Source organism: Somniosus microcephalus, chromosome 16 (assembly GCF_052327205.1).
Source record: "Somniosus microcephalus isolate GS21.2 chromosome 16, FLI_Smic_1.0, whole genome shotgun sequence".
In the NCBI taxonomy this organism is placed as follows: domain Eukaryota; kingdom Metazoa; phylum Chordata; class Chondrichthyes; order Squaliformes; family Somniosidae; genus Somniosus; species Somniosus microcephalus.
The window spans coordinates 21,098,954-21,112,211 of NC_141002.1; the positions used below are offsets into that span (position 1 = coordinate 21,098,954).

Genomic DNA, 13,258 nt, shown 5'->3' on the forward strand with positions numbered 1-13,258 from the left:
TGTTAAATCTCCTCTTGGCCTTCTGTGCTCCAGTGGGAATAGTCCCAGGATCTCGAGTTCCTTCCCCATGAAGCAGGTCATTTGCTTTTATTATTTTGATGCTGTTTTAACCAGTAAAATCTTGTCTCAAAAGCCGAGAGGTCTCGAACACAAGTAGCCTCGCCGGTTAAACCCTCTGCCCAAGTGAGGGCAGAACCCATTCAGACACGTGACACTGTGCTGGTGTGTGGATGTCCTGGTGCAACTAATGAATCTACACAACAACAGTCACTGTACCTCAAATTAACTCGTGGTGCATGTGGAGCAATGACTTAATATAAGACACCGGGGCAACTCCATGACATGCTCCTGTAGCACGCATCTGGAAACTGCTCACTCCCACCCCAAATGAATGGTAAATCACCGGCTGGGAATACACATTTCCAACGTGAGCCTGGTAAAACAGTTGCCCCTGCATAAGTAATTCAGTGTGGTAATTTTACATTTATTTTTAAAACCGGTGTCAAAATTCTTCTTAAAGCAGGCATTTTCCTGCTTTTTTCTAATGTCTATAGTGTGCTGAGTAAAAGAGGCAATAAATTTACCACCGGGTGAAGCGATAAACTGTGAAATAGCAGCTGCGCCACATGCTTAATGCTATTTATTAATGGTGTTTTTATATTTGTTTATCCATATCCATTAGATGCATTTTCCCCATGTCGCAACTGCCTTGACTGGGCCTCTTCCCAAAGGAGCTGCCTGATAAATGTTAGGAAAAAGCTGTGTTTGATTTGTTGCCCTGTGCAGGTGACACTTGAATCGTGAAAGTGCGATTGCACCAGGAACACTTTTGAAGGTGTACAGATTTGCCAACGCCCCCACGTTCTGTTGACTGCTTCCTCTTTGTGTTTTATAGTTTTGGCAATGCAGGCTTGCGCTGGAGTTACCAGCACAGTCTCCTCCTCTCTTTTCCCCCCCCCCCCCGCCAACCCCACCCACCAATAGGCCCATCAGATTGAGGAATCCGTGGGCTTAATTGTTTTCCCCACCAAGTTTTACGGCTCCTCGTGCTCTCTCTCTCTCTCTCTCTCTCGATTTTACAAAGCACTTTATTGCACCTGTCCCCAAAACCTGCATGCAAGTAAGAATGTTCGCAATGCAGTGAGTGTTGTTATGTAGGCAGCTCTTGTCTGAGCGTAGCTAGGGGAGTGTTGGCAAACTATTCAACTGTGTGGGGCATCGCAGCCAAGCCCAGTCCTGTTCACAAATGGACACTTTACAGCCAGGATGATTTGGATTGCAGTAAGGAGCAGAAACCCTGGCTGATTTTCCCCCCCACCCCCCCACCCACCCACCCCTTCGTCCCGTCTCTCTCGATCACACGTATTGCTCCCTGCCGCCATCCCACCTGAGATTAGCCGACAACACCTGCCAGGGCTTGGAGCCGGGACCTCGTGGCTCAGTGCTACACAGGGCAGGGCTTTTCCCCCACACAGCCACCATGGCTAGTCAGCCACCTCCTTTACTTGTGGCCTGACTATTGCTTGAACAACTGCCGATGCTGGAAATCTAAAACCGAAAATGCAGGAAACCGGTTAGTTGGTGTCTGTGGAGAGAACAGAGGAGGTAACAGACTAAAAGTTCAGGTGGGCACCCTTCCTCAAAATGGAAAGGAATTACAGATGAACAGCATTTAAAAAGGAACAGAACCAAGGAAGGGCGGGGGGGAGAGAATCATGCATGCACGCAGATGCACGGATACAAACACAGGGCATTAAAAATGAGCGTTTTTAACATTTTCTTTGAGCACTTTTGTTGGAGTTATATAATAATATTGGAGACGGGGAAAAAGTGGATTGGCGGGCAGTTGGAAGTGGGAAGTCATGTGATGAAACCTCCAGGAATACGTCCAATCAGAGTTACCGACCTCACGCTTGACCCATGTTCCAATGAAGTGTCGCCACCTCACGGGGCAATCCATCCTTGTACCTCCCGAAACACCGACACACCCACCCCACATCGACGATCAGCAATCTGGGGACACTCCACCATTAAAAAATGACCCACAATTTCCCTCTGTTAAATTTTGCCGCAGAGTGAATGGACAAGGAAGGTGCACTTCAGTGAAACAGATTGTGGAGTCCATTGCATGTTATCGTTTAGTTAAGTGCCCGGACTTGTTGCACCGTTGAGGAAACTCTGTTTTGATGTAAACAGCGGTGGTATTCCAGTGCCCGTCTCTCCTTCGCCTGCTGTCCTCGGCAAACTTGCTGCTCCTTCTGTCTCCACTCCTGCCCTTTTCTGGCTGTGGGATGTTGACGAGCTGGGATCCAGAGGTGCCCCCTCCTGGTTTTCTTGCTCGCCGACTTGGGATTGGGAAGATGGAGTTATCCAAACTCATGTCAGAAGGTCACACAGCAACAGGTACTATCTGGGATGCTGCAAGGTCCTCCCGCAGTGCTCACTGAGGCAGTGTGGAAATGGTGTGTGCTGCCTATTGTTTCCGAAGCCACGTCTGTTGTGAAAATCTCGCCAGTATAATGTCCTCATTAAACCATCGGGTAGGAAATCTTGCTGTTGAAGAAAGTGATATTGAGCCTGGTGAGGAAGGGTGTGATCTGATACTGTACCAAGCCACAAAGACCAGAAGGTCTTGGCTTGAACTTTCTGTATGCAGAAGTTGATCCCATCCCAGGTAGTAGTTGGAGATTTAGCACCCCTGGGACAGCGAGGGGGGAAAAATCAGCCCTGGTTTCCCCTCCTAATTGTTAACCAGTGATTGTTGTCGGAAAGTGCGTGTGCTGGGTGGTCGGGTGAGAACAAGGTCGGGTTGCGCTGTGATGCCCTTCATTGTGAATTAGCCTGCGGCACTCTCACAATGAATGGTCACGTGGGTGAGGTACCAGAGGGTTTCCAGTGCCCAACAGCAAGAGGTCAAGAAAATTGACAGGCAGGGGGAAAAAAGCAAACGTGGAACACATCTGGTGGGAAATCTGTGCTATTTGAGAAGGGGATGACTGTGCAGATTTCATCCTTCATTCATCAGCAGAAACTACGGCGAAACTGCTGAATTAGGCACTGCACGAAGCTGAGTGAACTTTTCACGAGTTTTGCAAACTTCTTATTCCCACGTACTGGGCTCGGGCTCAGGTCCTCGGAGACCAACGGTGAGGGCGGCTGTGTTGTGGGCAGCATTGCTCAAAAGTAAAGGAAGAGTTGCATTTAGACAGCGACCACCGGACAGCCCAAAGTGCTTTACAGCCAATGAAGTACTTTTTGAAGTGTAGTCACTGCTTAATGTAGGAAATACGGCAGCCAATTTGTGCACAGCAAGCTCCCACAGACAGCAATGTGACACTGACCAGATAATCCTGTTTTTAGTGATGTTGATTGAGGGATAAATGTTGGCCAGGACAGCAGGCAGATCTCGCCTGCTCTTCTTTGAAATAGTGCCGTGGGATCTTTTACATCCACCTGAGAGAGCAGACGAGGCCTCGGTTCAACATCACATCCGAAAGATGGCAACTCTGACAGTGCAGCACTCTCTCAGTACTGCACTGGAGTGCCGGCCTAGCTTTTTGTGCTCAAGTCCATGGAGTGGGACCTGAACCCACAACTTTCTGACTTGGAGGCAAGAGCTACCAACTGAACCACAGCTGACACTATAAAAATGACCGATAGTAGATCAGGAGGACTGAAGGCCCTTTTTAGTACATGACAAACAGCAGAAAAATGGAGCAAGGCAGCTGAGGATATCGAGGTTTGTGTATGTTGAAGGGGAATTGGATGTTGCAGCTCGGGTTGTCAGAAGCTGCTGGCACAAAATGCCCGCCACATTTGGTGACATAACGTTACCAACCCTCCAGGATTATCCTGGAGTCTCCAGAAATTGAAGATTAATCTCCTGGACACTCCTGCGAGCAACCCGAGAAAAAAATCATAGGGGCATTAAAAAAGTTTATATTTTAATTGAACATTTTTATTCATTAGGAGATTGGGGGGGGGGCGGGGCAATCGAGGTGGGAGGTCATGTGATGAAACCTCCTGGAGTACGGCTGTCCAGAGTTGGTGACTCTATGATGACCTGTTAACAGGCAATGGACTGCCAAAGTCCGCTGTATGAAGCATTGGAGACATTTTAACAATGTGATAAAATGTTATAAATTGCTTTTGCTGATTTGTAATTATCAGCTGAGACAGAAACACGAGAGATTACTGTTCTGTCAATATTGGTGTAACTTTATAGCTTGAGTTAATGCAGGGAGTTCCCCAACACTCTCCACTGACCTGGGAATGTACGATGGACAGTTATGTGTAATCTGCTGAAATGACCGGTTGCCATAGACATAGAAATTACAACACAGAAAGAGGCCATTCAACCCAACCAGTCTGTGTTGGTGTTTATCCTTCACATAGAATCATAGAATAGAATAGACTCATAGAATGATACAGCACAGAAGGATGCCATTTGGCCCATTGAGCCTGTGCAGCGTTTTTGGTAGATTTATCCAATTAACCACCAATAACCTGCTCACCAATGCTCAGTTTGTGTTCTGCTAGGACCACTTGGCTCCAGACCTCATTACAGCTTTGGTCCAAACATGGACAAAAGAGCTGAATTCCAGAGGTGAGGTGAGAGTGATTGCCTTTGTCATCAAGGCAGCATTTGACCGAGTGCAGCATTAAGGAGTCCTAGTAAAACTGAAGTCAATGGGAATCAGGGGGAAAAGTCTACTGGCTGGAGCCATACCTAACACAAAAGGAAGATGGTTGTGTTTTTTGGAGGCCAATCATCTCCGCCCCAGGACATTGCTCAGGAGTTCCTCAGGGCAGTGTCCTAGGCCCAACCATCTTCAGCTGCTTCATCAATGACCTTTTCTCCAGCGTAAGGTCAGAAGTGGGGATGTTTGCTGATGATTGCACAGTGTTCAGTTCCAATCGCAACTCCTCAGATGATGAAGCAGTCCATACCCGCATGCAGCAAGACCTGGATGACATTCAGGCTTGGGCTGATGCGTGGCAAGCAACATTTGCACCACACAAGTGCCAGTCAATAACCAACTCCAACAAAAGAGAGTCTATCCACCTCCCCTTGACATTCAATGGCATTACCATCAATGAATCCCACACCATCAACATCCTAGGGGTCAGGTCACCATTGATCAGAAACTTAACTGGACCAGCCACATAAATGCAGTGGCTACAAGAGCAATTCAGAGGCTGGGTATTCTGTCTCGCCTCCTGACTACCCCAAAGCCTTTCCACCATCTACAAGGCACAAGTCAGGAGTGTGAGTGAATACTCTCCACTTGAATGTTGTTGGAGCTGCACTCATCCAGGCAAGAAACTCGACACCATCCAAGACAAAACAGCCTGCTTGTTTGGCACCCCATCCACCACCGGCGCACCGTGGCTGCAGTATGTACCATCTACACGATGCACTGTAGCAACTCGCCAAGGCTTCTTCGACAGAACCTCCCAAACCCGCGACCTCTACCACCTAGAAGGACAAGGGCAGCAGACGCATGGTGGGAACACCACCACCTCCAAGTTCCCCTGCAAGTCACACACCATCCTGACTTAGAAATATATCACCATTCTTTCATCGTCGCTGGGTCAAAATCCTGGAACTCCCTAACAGCACTGTGGGAGTACCTTCACCATACGGACTGCAGCGGTTCAAGAAGGGCTTCTTAACATCTTCTCAAGGGCAACTAGGGCTGGGCAATAAATGCTGGCCTTTCCAGCGACGCCCAGATCCCATAAATGAATTTTTATTTAATCCCAGTCCGCTGCTCTTTCCCCATAGCCCTGTTAACTGTTTTCCTTCAAGTATTTATCCAATTCTCTTTTGAAAGTTACTGTTGAATCTCCTTCCGCCCTTTCAGGCAGTGAATTCCAGATCATAACTGCTGTGTTTTTAAAAAGAAAAAGGTTTCCTCATCTCGCTTCTGGTTCTTTTGCCAGTCACCTTAAATCTGTGTCCTCTGGTTATCGATCCTTCTGCTAATGGGAACAGTTTCTCCTTATTTAATCTATCAAAACCATTCAAGATTTTGAACACACAGTAGTTCGGGTAAACATGTTTTAAGCTCTGAAGTCTTTTCGAGTTTACCAGCTTAACTTATTAACCAACCCTGCAGCCAGCAGTAGAATTGGAATTGGTGCCTGACCGCAATTCTACGGCCACAAGGGAAACTTGGGAAGTGGTGACTTCAATTTGTAATCGAGCAATTTATATAGCTTGTAACGAAGTGTACACTTCAGTTGATAACCATTGACCTGCTCCTTAAAGCTTCCTGAGTTCATGTTCCAACATTCAGTGTATTAATGATGTCCAGTGTGGATCTACCAAACCAATTTGATTTAAATCACGAGTTATTTTAGGATTATTTTCTTGTATTTATACCGCGAGACAAATCGAACATTGCCTGCAGTTTTAATTTAAAATCAAATCCAGAGCCTGACTGATTTCACGCTGGGTATCGAGCATTTTGGAGACTGTCACGTCGAACAAGTTCTGTAGTGATTAAACTGCCTAGCTGTGCAATACACGCACCTTTCCGAGTCCCACACCTCTCAAATGTGGCAAGCGGCTGGAATTTGGAGCAGTACTTGGGTTGGGAATGGGTTCTTCTATTAAAATCGGAAAACCAGCTGATTTTTTTTTTACCGGTTCAGGAGTGTTGCGTGCGGCTGTAGCTTTTTTCAGTCGAACAGTGTTGGAACATCCCACTGTTCAGCAGCACAGACTGGTAGTTCAGGCTAATTCAAATAATTGAGCCTTGAGGGTAAACTGGACTCACGATTACATTTGGTATGAGCCACACCCTGGAATCTGGCACACCTGAGTGTTAGAGGAGGGACTTGCTGGGAGTGTAATGAATTGCTGATACTGCCTCTGAGAGTGCACCCCAAAAACATTGAGGCCAACAGTGATCCCCTATTGAGGTCAACTAACTGAACACAGAACAGTACTTTTATTCAGGTGAACTATCCAGTGAGCAGTGACATGGATGAAGTTGAGTTCATCATGGGTTGTGGGTTTCAGCAATGGCAGAGGCTGTCGCAATGTCAATGGATAAACATCTTTACATTAAAGTGTCTTTCTCCTGGAGGAACGGCAATACTCTCCCACAACTCATTCGTTCTCGCCAACCTACTGACCGTATCGTCTTGCCAAACCTAATACAGCAGTTAAAACGGACAAAATCTCAGAACGGTTAAGTCAATAAAGTGACTTGGCAAAATCACGATTCATTTAATCAGTTTTCACGGTACTGTGGCCTATTTAAGTGAACGTTGGGCGATTTATCCTGAAGGAGTTCTGCTCCATTGGAGGTTTCCCATTTTGAGGTGTCGTTGATGGAACGTGGCTCCACGGATTCCCTTGTGGGTCAATGCATCACGTGCAGTGATGGGAAGTCACAGTTTGCAATGTCCCACAGTTGATCCCCAGTCTGTGCCAAGTTAGATACTCTCAGTCAGGGTAATAGCTGTGGAGCTACAATTGACGACTACACCTCCAGTCTAAGGAAAGGAAAAAGCAACCAGGGTTCCCACTCCTGGTCACTGTCCATTTGAAGATGCTCACTGTCAGGGCCCACTCATAAAGAATGGCCAGTTGGGTGAGGAACAAGGGGACTGCTGGCTCCTCTGGACCAGCACCTCAATGATAGTCTTCAGGAGGGAAAAATTGATTGCAAAAGAAGAATCTATATAAAATTGAATAATTGCTCACTGGTCATCTCGTAAAGAATCCGTTGTCTTTTAAGTGTCAGTTTGGCGCAGTTGGTAGCACTTGTTCTTCCAAGTCAGTCGATCCTGGATTCAAGTCCCACTCCAGGAATTGCGCATGTGATCTGGGCTGACACTTGAGGGGGAGTGCTGAGAGGGAGTGCTGCATTGTCACTGATGGTGTCCTTCAGATCAGACATTAAACTAAGGACCTGTTCAGATGGTCATTGAAGATCACCTGTTCTGGAGCTCTGGCCAACATTCTTCACTCAAATAACCTGGTCATTTATCTCAATGCTCTTTGTGGGATCATGCTGTTCCTCACCCAATTGGCCATTCTTTGAGTGAGATGTGCCCACATTAACAACAGCGATTGCACTTTCAAAATAATTCATTGGCTGTGAAGTGCTTTGGGACATCCTGAGGTTGTGAAAGGTGGTAGATAAATGCAGTGGCCCTGAATTTGCGGTCGGAGGCTTCCCGCAGGGATGCGTGCGATCTGTCAAGAAGATTCTTGATTGATCGCAAGCTCCTGGTTTTAACATATGCTCATGCCTAAACCCGGAACTTGCGCGGCCCTTACGGGCGCGTACACACCTCGTCCGCCACCGTAGGGCCGCAAATTACAGCCCAATATCTTTAAATTTATTTCCGCTGTTTTTTTCAGTAATGTAATCGGACATTCAAATTCAGTGATGTGATGGGAAGAGGAATGTTGAGCACCGTTAATAAGTGCAGACAGATGACACAAATGTTGGGCGGTGCAAAAGGATGCTATTCAGTTTTTTTTAAACAAGGTGCATGCGCAGCGTTTGTTAGAGAATAGAAGGCAATTTTTCATGCTCCTGTGACGTTTACCCTTGCATTGCTGAGTCTTCTGGCATTGAAGGCACGAATGCATATCTATTTAACTTTGCTGGAAAGCCTATTAGCTTTCATAATCTCCTTTTGTGTTGCATTGATGTTTATTATGTTAGCATCGCTTAATTCACAGTGCGAATACTAATATGATTCATCTGCTATTTCAGCACTGTTCATCTGGTTTGTACTTTTTTTTTAAACAGATAATGTTCTTGCATTACAGCAGTGACTACACTTCAAAAAGTACTTTATTGGCTGTAAAGTGCATTGGGACATTCTGAGGTTGTGAAAGACGCTATATAAATGCAAGTACTTCCATTTTTTTGTTCTCTAAATATATACAAGTTTTAATCGGCTGTGAATGATTGCAGGCCATTGCAAGGAGAGCTCAGTGAGTTGTCATCACCCCGCTCCTCAAAATATCAACCGTTGACTCCTCCGCCCTTACAAACTACCATCCCATCTCCAACCTCTCCAATGTCCTTGAATGTGTTGTTGCCTCTCAAATCCATTCCCATCTTTCCCGGAACTCCATGTTTGAATCCCTCCACGCAGGTTTCTGCCCCTGCCACTGTACCAAAACAGTTCTCATCAAAGTCACAAATTACATCCTATGCTACTGTGATAAAGGTAAGCTATCCCGCCTCGTCTTTCTCAACTTGATCTGCAGCCTTTGACATGGTTGACCAGACCATCCTTCTCCAACACCTCACCACCGTCGTCCAGCTGGATGGGACTGCACTTGCCTGGTCCATTCTTATCTATCTAATCATAACCTGCAATGGCTTCTCTTCCCGCTCCCACATCGCTACCTCTGGTGTCCCCCAAGGATCTATCCTTGGCCTCCTCCTATTTCTCATCTGCCCCTCGGCGACATCATCCAAAAACACAGCGTCAATTTTCTATATGTATGTTGACGACAACCAGCTCTACCTCACCACCACTTCTCTGGACCCCTCTACAGTCTCTAAATTGTCAGACTGCTTGTCCGACATCCAGTTATAGATGAGCAGAAATTTCCTCCAGCTAAATATTGTGAAGACCGAAGCCATTGTTTTCAGTCCCCGCCACAAACTCCGTTCCCTAGCCACTGACTCCATCCCTCTCCCTAACATCTGTCTGAGGCTGAACCACACTGTTCACAGCCTTGGTGTCATATTTGACTCTAAAATGAACTTCCGACCACACATCCGCACCATAACTAAGACCGCCTATTTCCACCTCCGTAACATCGCCCGTCTTCGCCCTGCCTCAACTCATCTGTTGCTGAAACCCTCATCCATGCCTTTGTTACCTCTAGACTTGACTATTCCAACGCACTGCTGGCTGGCCTCCCACATTCTACCCTATGTAAACTTGCGCTCAACCAAAACTCGGCTGCCCGTGTCCTAACTTGCACCAAGTCCTGTTCACCCATCACCACTGTGCTCACTGACCTACATTGGCTCCCGATTAAGTATCGCCTCAATTTTGAAATTCTCATCCTTGTTTTCAAATCCGTCCATGGCCTCGCCCCTCCCTATCTCTGTAATCTCCTCCAGCTCTACAACCCTCTGAGATCTCTGCGCTCCTCCAATTCTGGCCTCTTGAGCATCCCTGATTATATTCGCTCATGTGGCCGTGCCTTTAGCTGCTTAGGCCCTAAGTTCTGGAATTCTGTCCCTAAACCTCTCCGCCTCTCTACATCTATTTCCTCCTTTAAGACGCTCCTTGAAATCTACCTCTTTGACCAATCTGCCCTAATGTCTCCTGATTTGGATTGGTGTCAAATTTTGTTTGATAATGCTCCTGTGAAACGCCTTGGGACATTTTACTATCTTAAAGGCGCTATATAAATACAAGTTGTTGCCAATACCAACTGCACTCTACGGTAGAACAGAATCCGAGATAAAAGCCCCTCCTCCAAATGTAATCTCCCCTCCCCTGTATGCGCTGACTGTTGTTGAGGTCCAGCTGGCAGCCCTTTGATACCTCGCCATTCTTCATTGTCAGTTTAGAAAGTATTAGCGGCGGGAACTCTTGAACCATGGAGGGCATCACAGTTGGGAACTGATCCCGGCCTCGTTCATTCTGCACACAAGCAGTTCCCATGGAACTTAAGCAGCAAGGAGACACCGTCCACAGGGGAAGAATGTTGGCAAAAGAATAAATATTTAAACTGCACGTGTGCCAGCTTCTCTTCTGACGAGAACCCATCTCCCCAGTGATGAATTAATAAGGGCACATATACCATCTCCCTCTTGGTGCTTAGAGGTTAAGGGTGATGGATCCATCTGCACGTACTTGTGAACCATCATATAGTTGGTTAGATTTATCTTTGATCCAAGTGCTTTGAGAGGGTTCACATATTGATCCCACAAACATGTCAGAAATAGGAATAGGTCAATGTGCTCATATTTAAGATTTCTCCTAACTATTGTCAAGAAAGAAAGACTTACATTTATATAGCACCTTTCACGACCATCGGCTGTCCCAACGCGCTTTACAGCCAATGAAGCACTTTTGAACTGTAATCACGGCTGTAATGTGGGAAACGCGGCAGCCAATTTGCACACGGCAAGCTCCCACAAACAGCAGTGTGATAATGACCAGGTAATCTGTTTTTGTTATGTTGATTGAGGGATAAATATTGGCCAGGACACCGGGGATAACTCCCCTGCTCCTCCTCTTCGAAAGAGTGCCCTGGAATCTTTTACGTTCACCTGAGAGCAGACAGGGCCTAGGTTTAACATCTCATCCGAAAGATGACACCTCCGACAGTGCAGCACTCCCTCAGCACTGCACTGGAGTGTCAGCCTAGATTTATGTGCTCAAACTTCTGACTCAAAGGTGAGTGTGCTACCCACTGAGCCACAGCTGTTACACCACCAATACGTCTGAGTTTGACCTATAAAGACATCAAAATTAGAATTTGAGATTAGATGTAGAGTGTAGGTTTTCAAAATAAGGTCCCAGGGCCTTAAGGGTTCGTGAGGCGATTCTAGGGCAGGTTTGCCCAGGCTGCGGCATATGGGCAATGTGTGGCCTGTGGGCCCTTGGACTCTGGCCCAAGAGGCTCAGGCAACTCCATCCTATTTGTACTTAAATGCATTATTTCCTCCTTTGTCCTGTTTGAACTTTGAGGGCCTGGAGGTTTAGGATAGGCTCATTTTAGCATTGTTGCTTCAGCAAGAGATAAATCTTCAATCAGAACACCAAGATCAGCACCTTGAGCGCTATGAAAGTGAATGAAGCATCGACTTAAACGCTACAGTGTGATCAGGATTTCTTGATTTACTAACCACATTGTTTCTGTCGCAATGCACGATTAATAGTGCAAACGCTGTTATCATTTGGCCGCCTCAGCCACAACCGATCAGCTTGCTGAAGCTCGCCGTAAAGGTCATGTAGGCAGAGTAGGAAGAGCTTAGGGTGCTGCCAGCACCGTGGAACTATATCACAGCAAGAATCGTGGTGGAGGAGTTGGGGAGAGAGGAAAAGCAGGAAAAATGCAACTCGCATCTAAGGTTGGGTTGCCAACTATGGATGGACATATTCCTGGAGGTTTTATCACATGATCTCCCACCTCATCCAATCAGGTAGCCTCTCTTTCGCCCCCCCCTCCCCCCCACAACAATCTTCAATGTTTTTATAACTGAGAAACAAAACTGTTCAAAGGAAATGCAGAAAACACCATTTTTTAGCACGCCAATGATTTGTCTCCTGGGTTGCTCACAGCAGTGTCCAAGAGATTAATCCTTACTTCATGGAGACTCCAGGATAATTCTGGGGGGTTGGTAATGCTAAACCAAGGTCACTCTGCATCAATACTTAGTTGAAGAGGGTCACAATGATATTCAAAGGCAGGTAAACCCGTCCCTGATGTCCAGAATGACGCCCATTGAAAACTCCCTACTGGACTACTGTAGCTGACCACATCTCTTGTCTGAGTGCTTTCTGGCTTTATCACACAGCAGATCTGTTCTGAGGCTGTTAGATAGGATTATTATTTAATGGTAATGGGACACTGCAGAGAATATAGCCTATCTCAACTTTCTGTTTGAAAAGTGTATGTTATTTATGCAATTTAGAAATTCCTCCCTGCGCCCAATGACAAGTCAGTGAACATGTTGATGGCAAATTCCTTCATCACTAATTTAATAAAATATTGAGTAGGCAATTTTAGGCTAAAATGCTCCTGGATAATGGTAAAGTTATAAAATGAAAGGCATTCCATTGAAGGAGGAGAGCAGCAGGTTCCTTGTGAAGGACATCTCTCAACAGCATTGCCACACAATAGACTGAGATATTCCTTTCAATTCCATTGATTATTAATAGATGAATAGTCCTGGGTTAGTAGAGGAATGACTCCAGTCCTGGGTCAGTAGAGGAATGATTCCAGTCCTGGGTCAGTAGAGGAATGATTCCAGTCCTGGGTCAGTAGAGGAATGATTCCAGTCCTGGGTCAGTAGAAGAATGATTCCAGTCCTGGGTTAGTAGAAGAATGATTCCAGTCCTTGGTTAGTAGAGAAATGATTCCAGTCCTGGGTTAGTGGAAGAATGATTCCAGTCCTGGGTCAGTAGAAGAATGACTCCAGTCCTGGGTTAGTAGAGGAATGACTCCAGTCCTGGGTTAGTAGAGGAATGATTCCAGTCCTGGGTCAGTAGAAGAAAGATTCCAGTCCTGGGTTAGTAGAAGAAT

General features: G+C 46.2%; 1 protein-coding gene across 22 annotated transcripts in view; it reads left to right on the forward strand.

Moving 5' to 3' along the window:
* nrcama (neuronal cell adhesion molecule a) overlaps window positions 1–13,258 on the forward strand; it is a 498,783-nt gene that overhangs the window by 88,508 nt on the left and 397,017 nt on the right. For 21 of the 22 annotated variants that reach the window (XM_086008649.1, XM_086008662.1, XM_086008653.1 and 18 more), the window contains one exon: window positions 8,801–8,882. The exons of the other annotated variant lie outside the window; for it this stretch is intronic. The gene's annotated coding sequence lies outside the window, so the exon portion shown is untranslated. The remainder of the gene's footprint in view (window positions 1–8,800; window positions 8,883–13,258) is intronic. 22 annotated transcript variants of the gene reach the window in all.